At 45.9% G+C, this 19,784-nt stretch overlaps 1 non-coding gene and 1 pseudogene across 1 annotated transcript; both read right to left on the reverse strand.

The window, feature by feature from the left end:
- Window positions 1-8,805: 8,805 nt before the first annotated feature.
- LOC124719187 lies at window positions 8,806-8,923 on the reverse strand (annotated as a pseudogene).
- A 10,513-nt stretch (window positions 8,924-19,436) lies between these two features.
- Window positions 19,437-19,511, reverse strand: Trnal-caa. Its single transcript has one exon. It is a non-coding gene; the product is annotated as a tRNA-Leu (tRNA).
- Window positions 19,512-19,784: the final 273 nt, after the last annotated feature.

The raw sequence follows: 19,784 nt of genomic DNA on the forward strand, positions 1-19,784 counted from the left end.
GCAGTCAAACATTTTCTGTATCCCGAAAGGCCCGTACAGGACCTGCAACATGCGGTCGTGCATTATCCTGCTGAAATGTAGGGCTTCCCAGGGATCGAATGATGGGTAGAGCCACGGGTCGTAACACATCTGGCGAACAAGAGGTGACCGAGACGTGTAACCAGTGGCACACGCCGGGTGATACGCCAGTATGGCGATGACGAATACACGCTTCCAATGAGCGTTCACGACGATGTCGCCTAACACGGTTGCGACCATCATGATGATGTAAACGGAACCTAGATTCATCCGAAAAAATGACGTTTTGCCATTCGTGCACCCAGGTTCGTCGTTGAGTGCACCATCGCAGGCGCTCCTGTATGTGATGCAGCGTCAAGGGTAACCGCCGCCATGGTCTCCGGGCTGATAGTCCATGCTGCTGCATACGTGGTCGAACTGTTCGTGCAGATGGTTGTTGCCTTGCAAACGTCCCCATCTGTTGACTCAAGGATCGAGACGTGGATGCACGATCCGGATAAAATGCCTGTCATCTTGACTGCTAGTCATACGAGGCCGTTGGGATCCAACATGGCGTTCCGTATTATCCTCCTGAACCCACCGATTCCATATTCTGCTAACAGTCATTGGATCTCGACCAACGCGGGCAGCAATGTCGCGATACGATAAACCGCAATCGCGATAGCGAACAATCCGACCTTTATCAACGTCGGAAACGTGATGGTACGCATTTCTCCTCCTTACACGAGGCATCACAACAACGTTCAACAGGCAACGCCGGTCAACTGCTGTTTGTATATGAGAAATCGGTTGGAAACTTTCCTGATGTCAGCACGTTGTTGGTGTCGCCACCGGCGCCAACCTTGTGTGAATGCTCTGAAAAGCTAATCATTTGCGTATCACAACATCTTCTTCCTGTCTAAATTTCGCGACTGTAGCACGTCATCTTCGTGGTGTAGCAATTTTAATGGCCAGTAGTGTAAATGACCACGCACCGTGAACCGGATTAGCCGTTTAGCGCTTCCCTGTATCCCTGCAGTGGGTTATTGAATAATGATCGTAACGAAACAGCTCGAAAGCTGCCTTTCCCGCAGTGTGCTCCGTATCGTATGAGCCGGCAGTGCCAGAGCGGTTCGAAGGCCGCCTTCCACACACGCTCGCTGGCCGCGCCGTCCATTATTAACGATCGACCAATCATTAGGCGACTCCCGCCGCCACGCCTTTTGTGTCGCCCCTGCGCTGCTGAACGCAGATCCGTCGCCCCTTTTCCATTTTCCGCGTGTATCTTGCCCCCTCCGGGCGCCGCGCCTGTTTTTCGGCGCCCTTTCATGCTGTCAGTCTTCAGTATTCCCGGAAACCCGCTATCAATAACCCCGGTGTGACGCTTCTGGAACGGAGCGGACTCCAGCTGCCGCCCTGACGGCCGCAGACCGCGGTCAGACTCTCGTACAGCCCGCATAACTGATTTTCCGCCAGTTCATTGTATCTGTCGTGGAGGAGATACGGAGAAGGTATATTGTGGATCAGTAATTGACTTTCATGGAAGGAGAGACGCTGACTTAAAGTTCATGGTCTCCAGTCTTTGAGCCAATGTCTTGAATTAAATTCATGTCATCTCAATAGCGACGATGATGATGTTGATTTGTGGGATGCTCAACATCGTGATCAAGTTCCATATCTTTCCATTTCCAGTTTCGGCACTTCCCGAATGATGATGACAGCACAAATACCCAGTTCCTGGGCGCAGGAAATCCCGACCCGGCCGAGAATCGAATCCAAGAAGCCCGCGATCCAGGGAAGCAATGCTATCTCAACAGGGGGGACAACACAAATACCCAGTTCCTTGGTGGGGAAAATCACCGACCCGGCCGGGAATCGAATCCAGGAAGCCCGTGGTCCAGAAGAATCAACGCTATCTCAACAATGTCTCGTGTAGTGAGGACACGTGACACTGTTGATGTCCTCACCTAGGTGCTGTTCGAGAAGAATAGACTCCTGTTTCTATCATTATCATCATCATCATCATCTTTTTAATTTCAGCATCTCATGATCATGATCATGATCATCATCATCATCATCATACAACACAAGCATCACACCCCTCTTGTTGCACATCCATTACCGTATTGGTTAAAAACAGTCTTGGTTGCAATTTTATTTTTTTATTTTTTATTTTTCAACGACGCGTTTCGTCTTATTTAGGCATCTTCAGGTTATCTTTTTCTAGATTGATGCGAGAGGCACCAAGATCTGCATAACGCGTTCCCGTTCACAGGAGCGAGTAACAGAGTTACCAGGACTGTTTTTAACCAATACTGTTAAGCACTGGTTTGCTGTATGCCACAGATGGATTGGAAGAACATCCATTACCTGTAGTCCAAAGAAACATTTAACACAGCTCCCTGGTACACCATGTGGAAAGGAACAAGAGTAGTGATGGGACAATCCACTTCTTTTCAAAACCTGTTGGTTTCTCAAATTTTTTTGACTGGTCGCTTCTTCTTCTGAAATGAACTAGTATCTGCACCTACGTCAGGTATAAGAGTGTTTTCCCAGTTTAGTTTCAGAGTATGAACGATCCGAGTATGAGCCGAATGACGCAACTTGTGACAGTTGCGTCGGTTATTGGAATGTTTCCTCTCAGTCTTCGGTTTAAGTAGTTCTAAGTGTAGGGGACTGATGACCTCAGATGTTAAGTCCTATAGTGCTCAGAGCCCTTTGAACCATTTGTTAAGTCCCATAGTGCTTAGAGCCATTTGAAGCATTTGACCTTCATATCTCTGAAGCGACTGCACCTAGCAACAAAAAACCAACGTCATATTTTGGCCCCAGTTGTCCCATGCAACTTTTGTCCCAAAAATCTTTGAGCTCCCATAATACTTCCGGAGTTATTCTTTGCTGCAACAGTTAGTGAATCATCCTCTATATTCGAAACTATATTGGAAAACTGTGTAGTCACACTTATTTCTTAATTTATTTTAAACGATAACCACTAGGAGGAAACCCAGTTCTAAGCAAAGAAGGGAAAGCAGAAAGGTGGAAGGAGTATATAGAGGGTCTATACAACGGCGATGTACTTGAGGACAATATTATGGAAATGGAAGAGGATGTAGATGAAGATGAAATGGGAGATACGATACTGCGTGAAGAGTTTGACAGAGCACTGAAAGACCTGAGTCGAAACAAGGCCCCCGGAGTAGACAATATTCCATTGGAACTACTGACGGCCGTGGGAGAGCCAGTCCTGACAAAACTCTACCATCTGGTGAGCAAGATGTATGAAACAGGCGAAATACCCTCAGACTTCAAGAAGAATATAATAATTCCAATCCCAAAGAAAACAGGTGTTGACAGATGTGAAAATTACCGAACTATCAGTTTAATAAGTCACAGCTGCAAAATACTAACACAAGTACTTTACAGACGAATGGAAAAACTAGTAGAAGCCAACCTCGGGGAAGATCAGTTTGGATTCCGTAGAAACACTGGAACACGTGAGGCAATACTGACCTTACGACTTATCTTAGAAGAAAGATTGAGGAAAGGCAAGCCTACGTTTCTGGCATTTGTGGACTTAGAGAAGGCTTTTGACAATGTTGACTGGAATACTCTCTTTCAAATTCTAAAGGTGGCAGGGGTAAAATACAGGGAGCGAAAGGCTATTTACAATTTATACAGAAACCAGATGGCAGTTATAAGAGTCGAGGGACATGAAAGGGAAGCAGTGGTTGGGAAGGGAGTGAGACAGGGTTGTAGCCTCTCCCCGATGTTGTTCAATCTGTATATTGAGCAAGCAGTAAAGGAAACAAAAGAAAAATTCGGAGTAGGTATTAAAATTCATGGAGAAGAAATAAAAACTTTGAGGTTCGCCGATGACATTGTAATTCTGTGAGAGACAGCAAAGGACTTGGAAGAGCAGTTGAATGGAATGGACAGTGTCTGGAAAGGAGGATATAAGATGAACATCAACAAAAGCAAAACAAGGATAATGGAATGTAGTCTAATTAAGTCGGGTGATGCTGAGGGAATTAGATTAGGAAATGAGACACTTAAAGTAGTAAAGGAGTTTTGCTATTTGGGGAGCAAAATAACTGATGATGGTCGAAGTAGAGAGGATATAAAATGTAGGCTGGCAATGGCAAGGAAAGCGTTTCTGAAGAAGAGAAATTGGTTAACATCGAGTATAGATTTAAGTGTCTGGAAGTCATTTCTGAAAGTATTCGTATGGAGTGTAGCCATGTATGGAAGTGAAACATGGACGATAAATAGTTTGGAAAAGAAGAGAATAGAAGCTTTCGAAATGTGGTGCTACAGAAGAATGCTGAAGATTAGATGGGTAAATCACATAACTAATGAGGAAGTATTGAATATGATTGGGGAGAAGAGAAGTTTGTGGCACAACTTGACCAGAAGAAGGGATCGGTTGGTAGGACATGTTCTGAGGCATCAAGGGAACACCAATTTAGTATTGGAGGGCAGCGTGGAGGGTAAAAATCGTAGAGGGAGACCAAGAGATGAATACACTAGGCAGATTCAGAAGGATGTAGGTTGCAGTAGGTACTGGGAGATGAAAAAGCTTGCACAGGATAGAGTAGCATGGAGAGCTGCATCAAACCAGTCTCAGGACTGAAGACCACAACAAAAACAACAACCACTAGATCACCCAACATTATTTGCCCAGTTGCAATAAAAATGTGGTCAGTAGTCCAGTATAAAATACAGCTGAATGCAGGGATCATTATCCCTAGTTTGGAAATCTAGTATAAAGATAAGTTGGTAAACCGTCGTAGAACGGAAGATAGTGTACTCCTGCGATACTGCAGTGACTGTGTTATTCTGAATTACGAAGTAAAGTTCCTTCGGACATGGATGCATGCGACTGCGAATGCATTTCATGTATTCCATCACGGATGTAGCCGCCGCAGTGCCTGTAAATTCGGGCATTCATGCCCGAAGGAAGCTTACGACCCTTCGAAATAGCACCGGCACTGCAATATCGTATTTATCTGCCGACACCGGACAAATAAAATGTCTCCCCTATACGGGAATCCACATAATGTATGTACGAATTAAGGTTGTATAGACGTGACTGACGACGTATGGAAATTTAGGTGTGCTCAGATAGCCAAATGGTAAGGCGAGCGCTCGCAGAAAGCGCACATATTGTCATTGTCTTCATTCCATTATACGGCTGATGGTAGTCCATATTTATATGCAACTGCGATTACATTTCATGTATTATGTGCTCACACCTCTCCACAAGTCCTAGAAGTTTGTGACGAGAATTTCGGAGGATGCTGTATACAGATGTATCGCTGTGGCTCTAATGCTGCGAAACTACGCTGAAACGCCAAAGAAATTAGTTTAGGCCTGCGTAAACAGATGTACGTAAACAGGTAGAATACGGCGCTGCGATCGCTAACACCTATATAACACAAGTGTCTGGCGCAGTTGTTACATCGGTTACTGCTGCTGCAATGGCAGGTTATAAAGAAGTGCGTGAGTTTGAAGGTGGTGTTACAGTCTGTGCATGAGCGATGGAACACGGCATCTCCGAGGTAGCTATAAAGTCGGGATTTTCCCGTACGTCCATTTCACGAGTGTACCTTGAATATAAGGAATCCGGTAAAACCTCAGATCTCCGCCATCGCTGTGGCCGGAAAAAGATCCTGCAAGAAGGGGACCAACGACAATTGAAGAGAATCGCTCAAAGTGACAGAAGTGCAACCCTTCCGCAAGTTGCTGCAGATTTCAATGGTAGCCCATCAACAAGTGTCATCGAGTGAACCATTCAAAGATACATCATGGATATGAACGTTCGGGGCCGATAGCCCAGTCGTGTAACCTTAATTACTGCACGACACAAATCTTTCACCGAGCGAGGAGGCGCAGTGGTTATCACACTGGAGTCGGATTCGGGAGGACGGCGGTTCAATCCCGCGTCCGGCCATCCTGATTTAGGTGTTCCGTGATTTCCCTAAATCGCTCCAGGCAAATGCCGCGATGGTTCCTTTGAAAGGGCACGGCCGACTTCCTTTCCCGTCCTTCGCTAATCCGATGAGACCGATGACCTCGCTGTTTGGTCTCTTCCCCCAAACAACCCAAACAGCCCAAATCTTTACGCCTCGCCTGGGCCCGTCAACACCTACATTGGACTGTTAGTGAGTGGAAACGTGTAACCTGGTCGGACGAGTCTCGTTTCAAATCGTGTAGAGCGGATGGACGTTTACGGGTACGGAGACAATCTCATGAATCCATGGACCCTGCACGTTAGAAGGGGACTGTTCAAGCTGATGGAGGCTCTGTAATGGTGTGAGCCATGTGGAGTTGGAGTGATAAGGGACCCCTGATACGTCTAGATACGACTCTGACAGGTGACACGTACGTAAGAATCCTGTCTGATCCCCTGCATCCATTCATGTCCACTGTGCGTTTGGACAGACTTGGGCAATTCCATCAGGACAATGCAACAAGCCACACGTCCAGAATTGCTACAGAGTGGCTCCAGGAACACTCTTCTGAGTTCAGACCGTTCCGCTGGCCACCAAACTCCGCAGACATGAACGTTACTGAAGATATCTGGGATGCCTTGCAGCGTGCTTTTCAAAAGAGATCTCCACCCCCTCGTACTCTTGCGGAATTATGGTGAGCCCTCGAGTTCCGTCCAGCGCTATTTCAGGCTTTAGTCGAGTCCATGTCACGTCTCGTTACAGCAGTTTTGCCTGTGTTATTAGGTGTACCAGTTCCTTTGGCTCTTCAGTGTAGTTGGACCATAAGTAAATATCATACAGCTGAAGTGGTCTTTTTCACCATGGTACTCGGTGTAACAACCATTGTGTTCGGAACAGGCGTGTCCCTTTTTAGCAAGAGGATGGTACTGCCAAACCTCAGCCGCTTCTCAAACGCATGGTCCGCGTCACTCAGCACCAAGCAGTCAGGCGCCTCGGAAGGCGAGCTCCGTGACTGACAGCAACCGGAGGACTCAAGCCGAGCACACTCGGCCATTCACACTGACTGGGCCCATTCATACGGAGCGACTCATTCACTGTGTGGCCAGTCTCTCGGGACGGCCAGAGGCGCCAGCGATCCTTACAGGAAACGTCCGCCTAGCTCCTGCGACGCCTTCTAGCACTTGCCGACATACACACACACACACACACACACACACACACACACACACACACAGGCGCGCGCCAGTAGGTGCCGTGCACAATCAGCAAGAACTTAACATCCTGTTGGTCTCTGAATACCGCAACGTCGAGATAGACAGATGAGAAAAGCTTACGGACGAAAGTACATACGCATCACATGTCACTGCGATGACTCTTGGACCACACATAGAATCGCCGTAGTATAGTGAAGAAGCCAACTGAAAGAGGTACGCAGTGCGTGTTCAAGTATTTGGCGATCAGTACGCCCATGAAACGCCGTGCTCCCACACCATAACACCTACACCACCAAAACTATCATCTGATTTGATCCATTTTAAAAGGTTCTGAAAGCATGCGACTGTAAAAACAATAGGTTTGTCTATAAATAGCCGGGCTTTGTGGCCGAGCGGTTCTAGGCGCTTCAGTCCGGAACCACGCGGCTGCAACGGTCGCAGGTTCGAATCCTGCCTCAGTCATGGATGTGTGTGATGTACTTAGGTTAGTTAGGTTTAAGTAGTTCTAAGTCTAGGGTGCTGATGACCTCAGATGTTAAGTCCCATAGTGCTCAGAGCCATTTTTTTGTTTATAAATAATTCTTCCGCTACCGCAAAATTTTGTACATGGCTGCACGTTCAGAGATCGTCAATAGTTACAATTAAAAGAAAAACAGCCCTCGGTCACTAATTTTTAACGAATTAACCGGGTTTTGACACTGCTAGGAGTGTCTTCCTCAGAATTTAAACTAAAGAATGGTCTATACCATGGTCACAGAATTATGACTAAAAACGTATGATACAAATTATAAGTACCGAATTATCGTGAAAGACTGGCAGTACTTATATGTCATTTATAAAATAATTTCCTTACTTGCAATTTGTATCATACGTTTTTAGTCATAATTCTGTGACCATGTTATAGACCATTCTTTGGTTTAAATTCTGAGGAAGACACTCCTAGCAGTGTCGAAACCCGGTTAATTCGTTAAAAATTAGTGGCCGAGGGCTGTTTTTCTTTTAATTGTCTTCTGCTACCAGTAACGATATTCTTTACTTTTCTTTTCACACGACGTGTTTAGGGAAATGACTGCCATTTTCAAGTGCGTTTTTTTGTGTTTGTTATGCCATTTCTATGTGATGTTGACGATGTGTGAGAGTCTGCTTCATTTCGTTGATTTTAACGCAATATGCGTGTAAGAAACACGCGATTTTTAATTGGTTGTCGATCTTTTTGTGAAGTCAGTGGCGAAACGTAGAAGAATTTGTACTTACAGTTTCCTTATGGTCCATCTGTGCAGAGTCTCAGACACGCTAAATATCACACACAACTTGTGGTACACTTCAAACATCGAAAATATCTTACATCAACAAAACAGTTACAAAGATATTCCTACAAGTAGTCAACAGAGATAATATTATAAGTCTTCCATAGAGTATGATATGCTTTTGTGCTCTCCTCCCGAACAGGCCATGAAGGCGCAACGGTACCGACCGGCCGCCGGGTTATGCTCAGCCCATAGGCGTCAGTGGACGCGGATATGGAGGGCCATGTGAGCAGCACACCGCTCTCCCGGCCGTGTGTCAGTTAACGAAACCGGAGCCGCTACTTCTCAATCAAGTAGCTTATCAGCTTGCCTCACAAGGGCAGAGTGCACCCTGCTTGCCAACAGAGCTCGGCAGACCGGATGGTCACCCATCCAAGTGCTAGCCCAGCCCGACAGTGCTTAACTTCGGTGATCTGACGGGAACCGATGTTACCACTGCGGCAAGCACGTTGGCATGCTTTTGTACAGAGGTTTTTTATCTTAACAATTTGGATCATAATTTACTTATATCGATTTTACAATTGTGCTTATTTCTATGTGTTACTATATTTAAGTATACTATCGAAACATCTGAAGAAATTCACTGATCCCCTTTCGAGTTTTCCACGTAATACTTTATCTTCATATTTTCTGTAATGTGACTAGATCGCCATTTCTTCTAGCAAATCCATTTTTTATGTCCTCTACTTAGTCGGTGGAGTACTTTGACATTTTGTTCTATTTTTCGAAATGGGTGTCCAGTATTATGTATGTGTGTTGGTATGGCTGATGTAGTGTGTCTGTTGTGTGTGTAGGCTTTAATGTGTTGTGTGTACCTGGTGTTGAAATTTCGGCGTGTTTGTCCTAGGTACAACATGCAGCATTCTTGGCATGTATAACCCAGTCTGAATATGGGTCATGACTGCAGGGGTAACTTGAAAGGTAATCAGCGAATTTCTTCAGATATTTCGATAGTATATATACATAAAAATAGTAACACATAGAAATAACAACTGTAAAATCGATATAAGTAAATTATGATCCAAAATGTTAAGATACATAACCTCTGTACAATGGCTGGACTATGGGTACGCAGTGTATGGGTCAGCGAGGCCGTCGTATTTGTAGATCCTTGACGCTGTCCACCATGCTGGGATTCCACTGGCCACGGGTGCTTATCGGACCAGTCCCGTACCCAGCCTCTGTGCTGAGGCTGGGGAACCGCCACTTACCATCCGGCGGCAGGTCCTGCTGGTGCCCCAGGCTTGTAAGTTTCTTGCAGCTCCCACTTCGCCTGCTCACCATCTTGTTGCTCATCCACATCTGGACCGCCTTTTTTCCCACCGTCCCCGGGCTACTTTGCCGTTCGGGATCCGTGTGCAACGTGTACTAGAGTCCCTCGGTGTGGAGTCTGTACATCCCCAAATCCTGGGTTTTAACCGCCTGCCACCCTGGTTACTGAAGAGGCTCTGAGTGATTTTAGATTTATTGCAGTACAAGAGAGATTGCACTCCTGCCACCGTTTTTAATGCAGCATTTTCTGCCATTTTATCTGAGCGCCACGACTATGTGGCTGTTTTTACGGATGGGTCGAAACGAGGGGATTCCGATGGTTGCTCTGTTGTTTTTCCGGATCGTGTCCTCAAGGTCCGACTCCCTCAGACTTTTACTTTGATGCAGAATTGTCTGCGATCTTGCGGGCACTGGAGCAGATGAGACATTCTTCCTGTCCTAAATTTCTTGTCTGTTCCGATTCACTAAGTGCCCTTGACTCTTTGCAACGTTTGTATCCAGCAGATAAAATAGTCCAGACCATCCAGAATGCCCTCCTCCACCTACAGCGATTGGGGAAGGTGGTGGCTTTCTGCTGGGTTCCGGGGCATGTCGGCATTGGTGGGAATGAAAGGGCAGATCTCGCAGCCAAGGAGGCGTGTCTCGCCCCACAAGTATCTCAGTGTGCTATCCCCTTGCACGCACTCACCTCGCTGTTGAGCTCACGGGTCATGCGTCGGTGGGAGGATGAGTGGCTGGAAGTGATTGACAATAAGCTCCGTATAGTCAAGCCCACAACGCGTGTGTGGTGTACTTCCTTTCAGCCCCATCGACGGGACGAGGATCCCCTCACCCGGCTTCGAATAGGCCACAGCCCTATGACGCATGGCTTCCAACTCCGGCGGGAGGACCCTCCAATGTGTGGTACTTGTGGCGTCCAGGTCACTGTGCGCCACGTTTTATTGGATTGCGTTTTATTTTCTGACCAGGGGGGCCGCGGCTGACTTGCCAGCGGACCTGCCATCTGTTTTAGGCAACATTCGGACGAATGTGGTTAAAGTTTTAAAGTTCTGTGCCATGTCAAATGTTTTAACAAAGATTTTAGGGAGAGGACCTTAATTTGCTCACTGTGTGGCAAGCTCGCCCATATTTTATGTAAGTGGCCAACCAATGACAATTTACTGTGGCATTCTTGTTGCTACGTTTTCCATTTCCTTACGTTCTACTTTCTTATGTAGCATTTTCCTTCTTTTCCTGCTGTCTTTGCGTGTGTGTTTCAGTTTTATTAGGTATGTCCACATTCGTTCCCTTTAATGTGTGTCAGGGCGCTGATGACCTCGACGTTGAGCTCCCATATGCCCCAACACACACACACACACACACACACACACACACACTGCACAAAAGCATACCATACTATATGGAAGACCTGTAATGTTATCTCTGTTGACTACTTGTAGGAACCGCTTTGTAACTGTTTTGTTTATGTAAGATATTTTCGATGTTAGAAGTGTTCAGCAAGTTGTTTGTGGTGTTTAGTGTGTGTGAGACCCTGCACTAAGTTCACAAAAAGATGGACAACCAGCTAAAAATCGCGTGTTTCTTATATATTGCACTAAAACCAACGAAATTAAGCAGACACTCACACATCCACAACATCACATAGAAATGGCATAACAAACACAAAAAGACGCACTTGAAAATGGGATTCATTTTCCGAAATTCGTCGTGTGAAAAGTAAAATAAAGAAAATCGTGACTGGCAGCAGAAGAATTATTTATAAACAAAACCTATCAAAACTATCATGTTCGACAATGTTGACGGCCGCTGTGGCCGAGCGTTTCTAGGCGCTTCAGTCTGGAACAGCGCTACCGCTACGGTCGCAGGTTCGAATCCTGCCTCGGGCATGGATGTGTGTGATGTCCTTCGTTTAGTTAGGTTTAAGTAGTTCTAAGTTCTAGGGGACTGATGACCGCAGAAGTTAAGTCCCATAGTGCTCAGAGCCATTTGAACCATTTTGAACTAACTCTATCCACAACACCTTTCACAGACAGTATCTACATTTACAATGCATTCACTTAAAAAATTTTATCATTGTACGACACATGGTTCAGATGACACGACGTCATAAACCTTGAGCTGCATCAAAAGGAAACTGCAGCGTTAAATTTGTTACAGGTATATGTGAAATATGTGTACAGAAGCGTGTGAAAAATGTAATTAAATATATGTTAACTATATTTGGAATGCGTGTATATGAGCAAAGCCACAGGGTAGATTTCAGCCAAACTTGATACACATATCCCTTACTAACTGCTAAATACTGAAGGGGCAAGAACCAACAACCTCATCAGGCTACCCTCCATTCAGAGGCTGTTGCACGCAGCGACTGTTATTTTGATTTGTAAATAATAGATTTCAGCTATCAGTCGTCCTCTGTAATTTTTGTTAGCAGATCTAGATTTCAGTTAGAAACTAGCCATTCTCAATGGCATTACATGCACTGATCAAAAATGATAGTGCATTGAGGATGGCTAGTTTCTAACTGAAATCTAGATCTGCCAATTAAAATTCTAAAGGACGACTAATAGCTGAAATCTATTATTTATAGCAACAACCTGCTATTGGGGTGGATATAAAGTGGAAAGAGAAGGGTAGCATAGGAGATTTACAGACAGACGAGAAAGAGGAGGGGGACACAGACCGGGGGGGGGGGGGGGGGGGGACGAGATGGACTGTGAGATGGTACGAGGAGATGTACAGAGAGATAGGCAGCACGAAATGAACAGAGAAAAGGAAGAGGAAGTAATGGGGAAAGAGAGGAGGACATGCACAGGGAGAGGAGGAGATGGACAAAGAAAGATGGAGGAAGATATGGACTTAGACTGGGCCAGTGGAGATAAAGGAGGAGATGGATAGATGGAAATTACGAGATGGACAGAAGGGGGGGGGGAGGAGCAAGTCGGTAGAAAGATGGTGGAGAAGTAGAGGGACTGATAGGGGGGGGGGGGGAGGAAATAGACAGAGTGGCAGGTGGTGAACTGAGGGAGTGGGAGTAGGAGCTGCACAGAGGGGAAGAGAAGCAGGTGGACAGATAGAGGGAGAGATGTGGACAGAGAGAGGGAGATAGAGAGAGCAGAGAAAGAGATTGACAGAGAGGTGGGAGAATGAGATGGACAGGGGGAGAGAAGGTGGTGGACAGATATAGGCACAAGAAGCACAAATAAAGAGGGAGGAGGAAATAGACAGGGTGAGATGGAGGTAAAGGACGGAAGAGAAGATGGACAAAAGGGGAAGTAGCAGGTGGATTAGGGTGGGGGGCGGGGGGGGGGGGGCAGATGGAAAGTGTGATGGAGTAGTAGGTGGAGAGAGAGAGAGTGGGGTAGAAGGAGACAGACAGAGAGAGGGTGAAGGAGGAGATCAAGTAGTAGAAGATTGGAATAAATACATAATCGGGTGTTCAGCTACTCTACTAATGAATTACAACCCTTAACATAACTCTCCTACAGGAATGGCGAGGACATTTATAATGCACACAAGCGTTTAGGAGTAGGAGCAGATTAGTGTTTAACATCCCGTCGACAATGAGGTCACTAGAGACGGAGCACAAGCTCGGATCAGGGAAGGACTGAGAAGGAAATAGGCCGTGCCCTTTCAAGGGAACCATCCCGGAATTTGCCTGAAACGGTTTAGGGAAATGACGGAAAATCTAAATCAGGATGCGAATGAAACGGGAAAAATTGCTAATTATAGGTACAATAGAATGTATCCTTTGCCACGCGCTTCACAGGAGTTTGCACTGTAAAGAAGCAGAAGCAAGTGTATCAGGGCCTACCACAACGCCAGTCGAAGTGTGGTTGCACCGTTCTCTGCCTTCTCAGATCACTCGCTGGGAGGTGTACTGACACTCCGCAGATGTAATGGCGGCAGTTAGGCGAGGCCATCATTAGGTGAGTCAGGTGGTAGCTATTAGCTCTCGAGGGCTCGCGAACGCACAGGGCCGAGTTATGACGGTCGCCCCGTATAATACCCGGGCGTGAGGAGCCCCCATTGTGGCGGGAGCTTTGTGCGATATCAGCTGCAGCTCAGCCTGCGATTTGGCAGGCACTCCCGTGTCTACGTGTGTGTCGGTCCGATATCTCCCCGCTACATGGCGGGTGCATAATGCGTGCGTAATGCGTGCGGTGCGTGTGGACTGCGCCAAGGCCGTCCGGCTGCGCAGCGAGGAGGAGCAGAGGGCATCAACTGAGCTGAGAATCTCATTTCTGATTGTTGCGCCACCTCCGCGCGGTGTCTCCTTTCTCGCGAGAATGCGCACAGGCAAAGCTTTAAATAGCACATTAACGAAAGTGGGCTGTGTGCAAGCAATTAACATACATGATAATCAATCAAAACCCTCAGCTGCAGACAGGTGTTGCTGATATACCTCGACGGAGACAGTTGAAAATGTGTGCCCCGACCGGGACTCAAACCCGGAATCTCCTGCTTACGTGGCTCATATGGATAGAGCCTCTGCCATGTAAGCAGGAGATCCCGGGTTCGAGTCCCGGTCGGGGAACACATTTTCAACTTTCCCTCTCGAGGTATATCAACAACACCTGTCGGCAGCTGAGGGTTTCAACTAATTATCATTTGTTCTAGGGAATCTGCACGGTCATCAATGGTATCTGTTGTTTCGAGAACAGTTACTATCTTCATATATAATTAACATACACCTTCATAAAAAAAATAGCACACCTGCAAAAACGACGTCGATTTTGACCCGATGACAGGATATGTCGCCTAGGGAATAGTAGTACTGTTGTTGTTGTTGTGGTCTTCAGTCCTGAGACTGGTTTGATGCAGCTCTCCATGCTACTCTATCCTGTGTAAGCTTCTTCATCTGCCAGTACCTACTGCAACCTACATTCTTCTGAATCTGCTTAGTGTAATCATCTCTTGGTCTCCCTCTATGATTTTTACCCTCCACGCAGCCCTCCAAAGCTAACTTTCTGATCCCTTGCTGCCTCAGAACATGTCGTACCAACCGGTCGCTCCTTCTTGTCAAGTTGTGCCACAAACTCCTCTTCTCTCCAATTCTATTCAATACCTCCTCATTAGTTATGTGATCTACCCATCTAATCTTCAGCATTCTTCTGTAGCACCACATTTCGAAAGCTTCTATTCTCTTCTTGTCCAAACTATTGATCGTCCATGTTTCACTTCCATACATGGCTACACTTCATACAAATACTTTCAGAAACGACTTCCTGACGCTTAAGTCTATACTCGATGTTAGCAAATTTGTCTTTTTCAGAAACGCTTTCCTTGATATTGTCAGTCCACATTTTATATCCTCTCTACTTCGACCATCATCAGTTATTTTGCTCCCTAAATAGCAAAACTCCTATACTACTTTAAGTGTATCATTTCCTAATCTAATTCCCTCAGCATCACCCGACTTACTTCAACTACATTCCATCATCATCGTTTTGCTTTTGTTCATGTTCATCTTATATCCTCCTTTCAAGACGCTGTACATTCCGTTCAACTGCTCTTCCAGTTATCGGCGAACCTCAAAGTTTTTATTTCTCCTCCATGGATTTTAATACCTACTCCGAATTTTTCTTTTGTTTCCTTTACTGCTTGCTCAATATACAGATTGAATAACATCGGGGATAGGCTACAACCCTGTCTCACTCCCTTGCCAAACACTGCTTCCCTTTCATGTCCCTCGGCTCTTATAACTGCCATCTGGTTCCTGTACAAATTGTAAATAGCCTTTCGCTCCCTGTATTTTACCTCAGCCACCTTCAGAATTTGAAAGAGAGTATTCCAGTCAACATTGTCAAAAGCTTTCTCTAAGTCTGCAAATGCTGGAAATGTAGGTTTGCCTTTCCTTAATCTTTCTTCTAAGATAAGTCGTAAGGTCAGTATTGCCTCACGTGTTCCAACATTTCTACGGAATCCAAACTGATCTTCCCCGAGGTCGGCTTCTACCAGTTTTTCCATTCGTCTGTACAGAATTCGCGTTAGTATTTTGCAGCCGTGACTTATTAAACTGATACTTCGGTAATATTCACAGCTGTCAACACCTGCTTTCTTTGGGATTGTAATTATTATATTCTTCTTGAAGTCTTAGGGTATTTCGCCTGTCTCATACATCTTGCTCACCAGATGGTAGGAGTACTGATAATGGTATCAAAATCGTCTGCCAACAGATATTATAATGGCATAGCTACGAAGGCGGCATGTATCTACCCTTTAATAGGGAATGCTCACAGCCAGAAGCCTCAGTGTGGTGCAAATGTGTGAAGCAAGCACGCAACCATGTCAGGGAGATGCACTCGTTCAGACATCTGAGCGAGTTTGAAAGGGGTGAGCAACTGAGCGAGCTCGAAAGGGGTCAAATTGTGTCCTATCGAGTGACGAAATGGTCCATTCGAAGATCTCCCACAGCGGTTGGACATGGTGCGTCAGTTGTTCACCAATACTGATACAACGCCATGTGGCCATTAATACATTCGTAGACGAGGTTCTGGACATGCACACAGAACAGACGCCTGCCAGGGTCGCCATTTGTAAGGACAGCAGTGGCAGATCCTACAGTTACCACAGCAAAGAGAAGAGGGCTTCTGAGCCCGGAGATGTCATCACGGACTGTTGCGAACTTGTTACTAGCAGTGGGACTACCGGCACGCACGTGTCTAGCCCATGCTCCACTCAGGCCACAGCATCGGTGTGCATGGCACCGTCGGAGGTTCACTTGGAATGGCGTGCTGTGGTCTTCAGTGATGAAACCGGATTCTCCTTGCACGTAAGTGATGGTAGTTTGCGCATGCGACATAGAGCGGGTCATTGCTGCATCGTACAGTGCATTCGCCTGAGACACACTGGCCCCACCCCCAAGCCTTACGATCTGAGGTACGATAAGCTGCAACTCTCGTTCATTTCTGGTGTTTCTTTAGCGTGGGTCGATACCTGGTACTTCACAATTGCTTGCGCTATTGATCTGTTAATATAATCATTTCATGCACTCCGTATACACTGCAGCAACAATAAATCTTTACTTCTCCGTTTCTGCTTGAGGAACTGAATTAGGTGTGCCACAGTACAGTTAGTAGGTAACAATTCGAAAGGAAACACTTGCAAGATATCAGTCCCGAAAATTTCAGACTTTCGAGAATATTTTAAATTTTTAGTTTCAATTTTTAGTGTAATTTCGTTTTTGCTACCATATTTCCTGAGAGGAGGGGGCTTAACAGATGGACAGGCTGACAGCTAGGCAACTAAGGACAAAAAAATTATTTTTTGGTTTGACATAATTACAAATCGACAGTTCCCGGAATGTCTTCCTTGCTTGTACAGCGAAACATTCCTTCTTGCCGGATTCATGATTTTTAGGTGAACGGTAAGTACTCTATACGTTTCGATGATTAAATTTGTGTCAAAATATATGACATAAATGGCGGTATCTTCTGATTGCACTTACTTAGAATCTTACATTTTTTACATTGCCGAGGAAACGTAGACCCTAGTACCTGAAGTAAATTTCGATTTGAAGCTTGTTCCCGTTCCTGAGAAAAATGATTTTGAACAAACGGGCAGCAATATTATCCTGCTTGGTGTTTCCTTAAGAGCGTACAAAAGTTTAAGAAGACCTAGACGATGCTCCACTCAATAATTTGAGGTAGGGAGCCAGGGGTCGGAGAAAACAGATTAAGGAGATAATAGGAATAAAACCACATTACTGTGTACTTTTTTTATTTACATTAGTTACGTGCAAATACCATCACTGACACAACGAACGTACTATTTTACAGTATCTTGCAAAATGTATTGAAACTGACGGGCGTCAACCTCAATTCAAGCATGACTTCGGCGAACAAGATTCTGACGCACCCTGATAAATATCCCTGGTCTGTTTACAATCACATCACAGACAGCTACAATCCAGGCAAGTAATTCCACCTCCGTACAGACTGGGGTCTTTATACACACTTTATATATCCCCACAGGAAATAATCAAGGGAATTCAGGTCAGGTGACCTCGCAGGCCATGGAATAGGACCGGCCGTCCCAATCCAGCGACCAGGAAATACTGCACCGGTACTGCCCCATCGTATTGTATTGTTCGTCTCTGAATAGCACTGAGTAATGAATGGGTCTGTCGTTGACTCATATCATGTTCTGTCATGGGAAAATGTAAATACTATACAACAGAGCCACTTTATGGGCAAACAAAGTAAACAGAACCTGCATCCTGACTTCCTGGTAATCAATCTCGTCCCTTGCAGGAAATAAAGACTGTACATGTAAGTGAACAGCACAGTAGGCGTAAACTCGTACATTTGTTAGTTGTAAATCTGCTGGAAAACAGTACTGTTAGACAAAACGTTATACACTTTTACTTCCATATCTCCTTAAGCTGTGTTCTCCGACCCCAAGTTCCCTACTTCAAACTGTTCAGTGGTGCGTTCTCTATGTCCTGTTACATTTTTGCACGCTCTTATGGAAACGCCCTGCATCAGGTTACGTTTTTACCGAGAGACGTACGGAAACCTAAAAAGAGGTAGGAGGCTTTCTAACGTTCAACTTTTGCTAGGCAGTGGAACGTAGCTAAATACACTGAAGAGCCAAAGAAACTGGTACACCTGCCTAATGTCGTGTAGGACACCCCCGCGGGAACTCAGAAGTGCCGCAACACGATGTAGCATGGACTTGACTAATGTCGGAAGTAGTGCTGGAGAGAACTGACACCATGAATCCTTCAGGGCTGTTCATAACTCCGTAAGAGTGCGAGTGGGTGGAGATCTCTTCTGAACAGCACATTGCAAGGCATCCCAGATATGCTCAATAATGTTGGTGTCTGGGGAGTTTAGCGGCCAGCGGAAGAGTTTAAACTTAGAAGAGTGTTCCTGGAACCACTCTGTAGCAATTCTGGACTTTGGAGTGTCGCATTGTCCTGCTGGAATTCCCAAATTTGTCTGGATGCACAACGGACACGAATGGATGCAGGTGATCAGACAGGATGCTTACGTACGTGTCACCTGTCAGAGTCGTATCTAGACGTACCCTGGGCCCCATATTACTCCAACTGGACACGCCCCACACAATTACAGGGCCTCCACCAACTTTAAAAGCCGCTGCTGGCATGCAGGGTCCATGGACTCATGAGGTTGTCTCCATACCCGTACGCGTCCATCCGCTTGATAGAATTTGAGACTCCTCCAACCAGGCAACTTGTTTCCAGTCCAATATCGGTCTTGACGGGTACAATCGAGGCGTAAAACTTTGTGTCGTGCCGTCTTCAAGGGTACACGAGTGGGCCATCGGCTCCGAAAGCCCATATCGATGATGTTTCCCTGAACGATTAGCACGCTGACACTTGTTGATGGCCCAGCATTGAAATATGCAGCACTTTGCGGAAAGGCTGCAGTTCTGTCAGGTTGAACGATTCTCTTCAGTCGTCGTTGGTCCCGTTCTTGCAGGATCTTTTTCCGGACAGAGTGATGACGGAGATTTTATTTTTTAGCGGATTCCTGCTATTCACGATACACTCGTGAAATGGTCGTACGTGAAAATCCCGACTTCATCGCTACCTCGGAGATGCTGTGTCCCATCGCTCGTGCGCTGACTATAACACCACATCGAAAATGACCTAAATCTTCAGAATGAGATTTTCACTCTGCAGCGGAGTGTGCGCTGATATGAAACTTCCTGGCAGATTAAAACTATGTGCTGGACCGAGACTCGAACTCAGGACCTTTGCCTTTTGAGGGCAAGTGCTCTACCAACTGAGCTACCCAAGCTCGACTCACGCCCCGTCCTCACAGCATTAATTCCGCCAGTACCTCGTCTCCTACCTTCCAAACTTTACGGAAGCTCTCCTGCGAACCTTGCAGAACTAGCACTCCTGAAAGAAAGGATAGTGTGGAGACATGGCTTAGCCGCAGCCTGGGGGATGTTTCCAGAACGAGATTTTCACTCTGTAGCGGAGTGTCAACTGATATGAAACTTCCTGGCAGATTAAAACTGTGTGCCGGACCGAGACTTGAACTCGGAACCTTTGCCTTTCGCGGGCA

Source organism: Schistocerca piceifrons, chromosome 10, assembly GCF_021461385.2.
Source record: "Schistocerca piceifrons isolate TAMUIC-IGC-003096 chromosome 10, iqSchPice1.1, whole genome shotgun sequence".
In the NCBI taxonomy this organism is placed as follows: Eukaryota; Metazoa; Arthropoda; class Insecta; order Orthoptera; family Acrididae; genus Schistocerca; species Schistocerca piceifrons.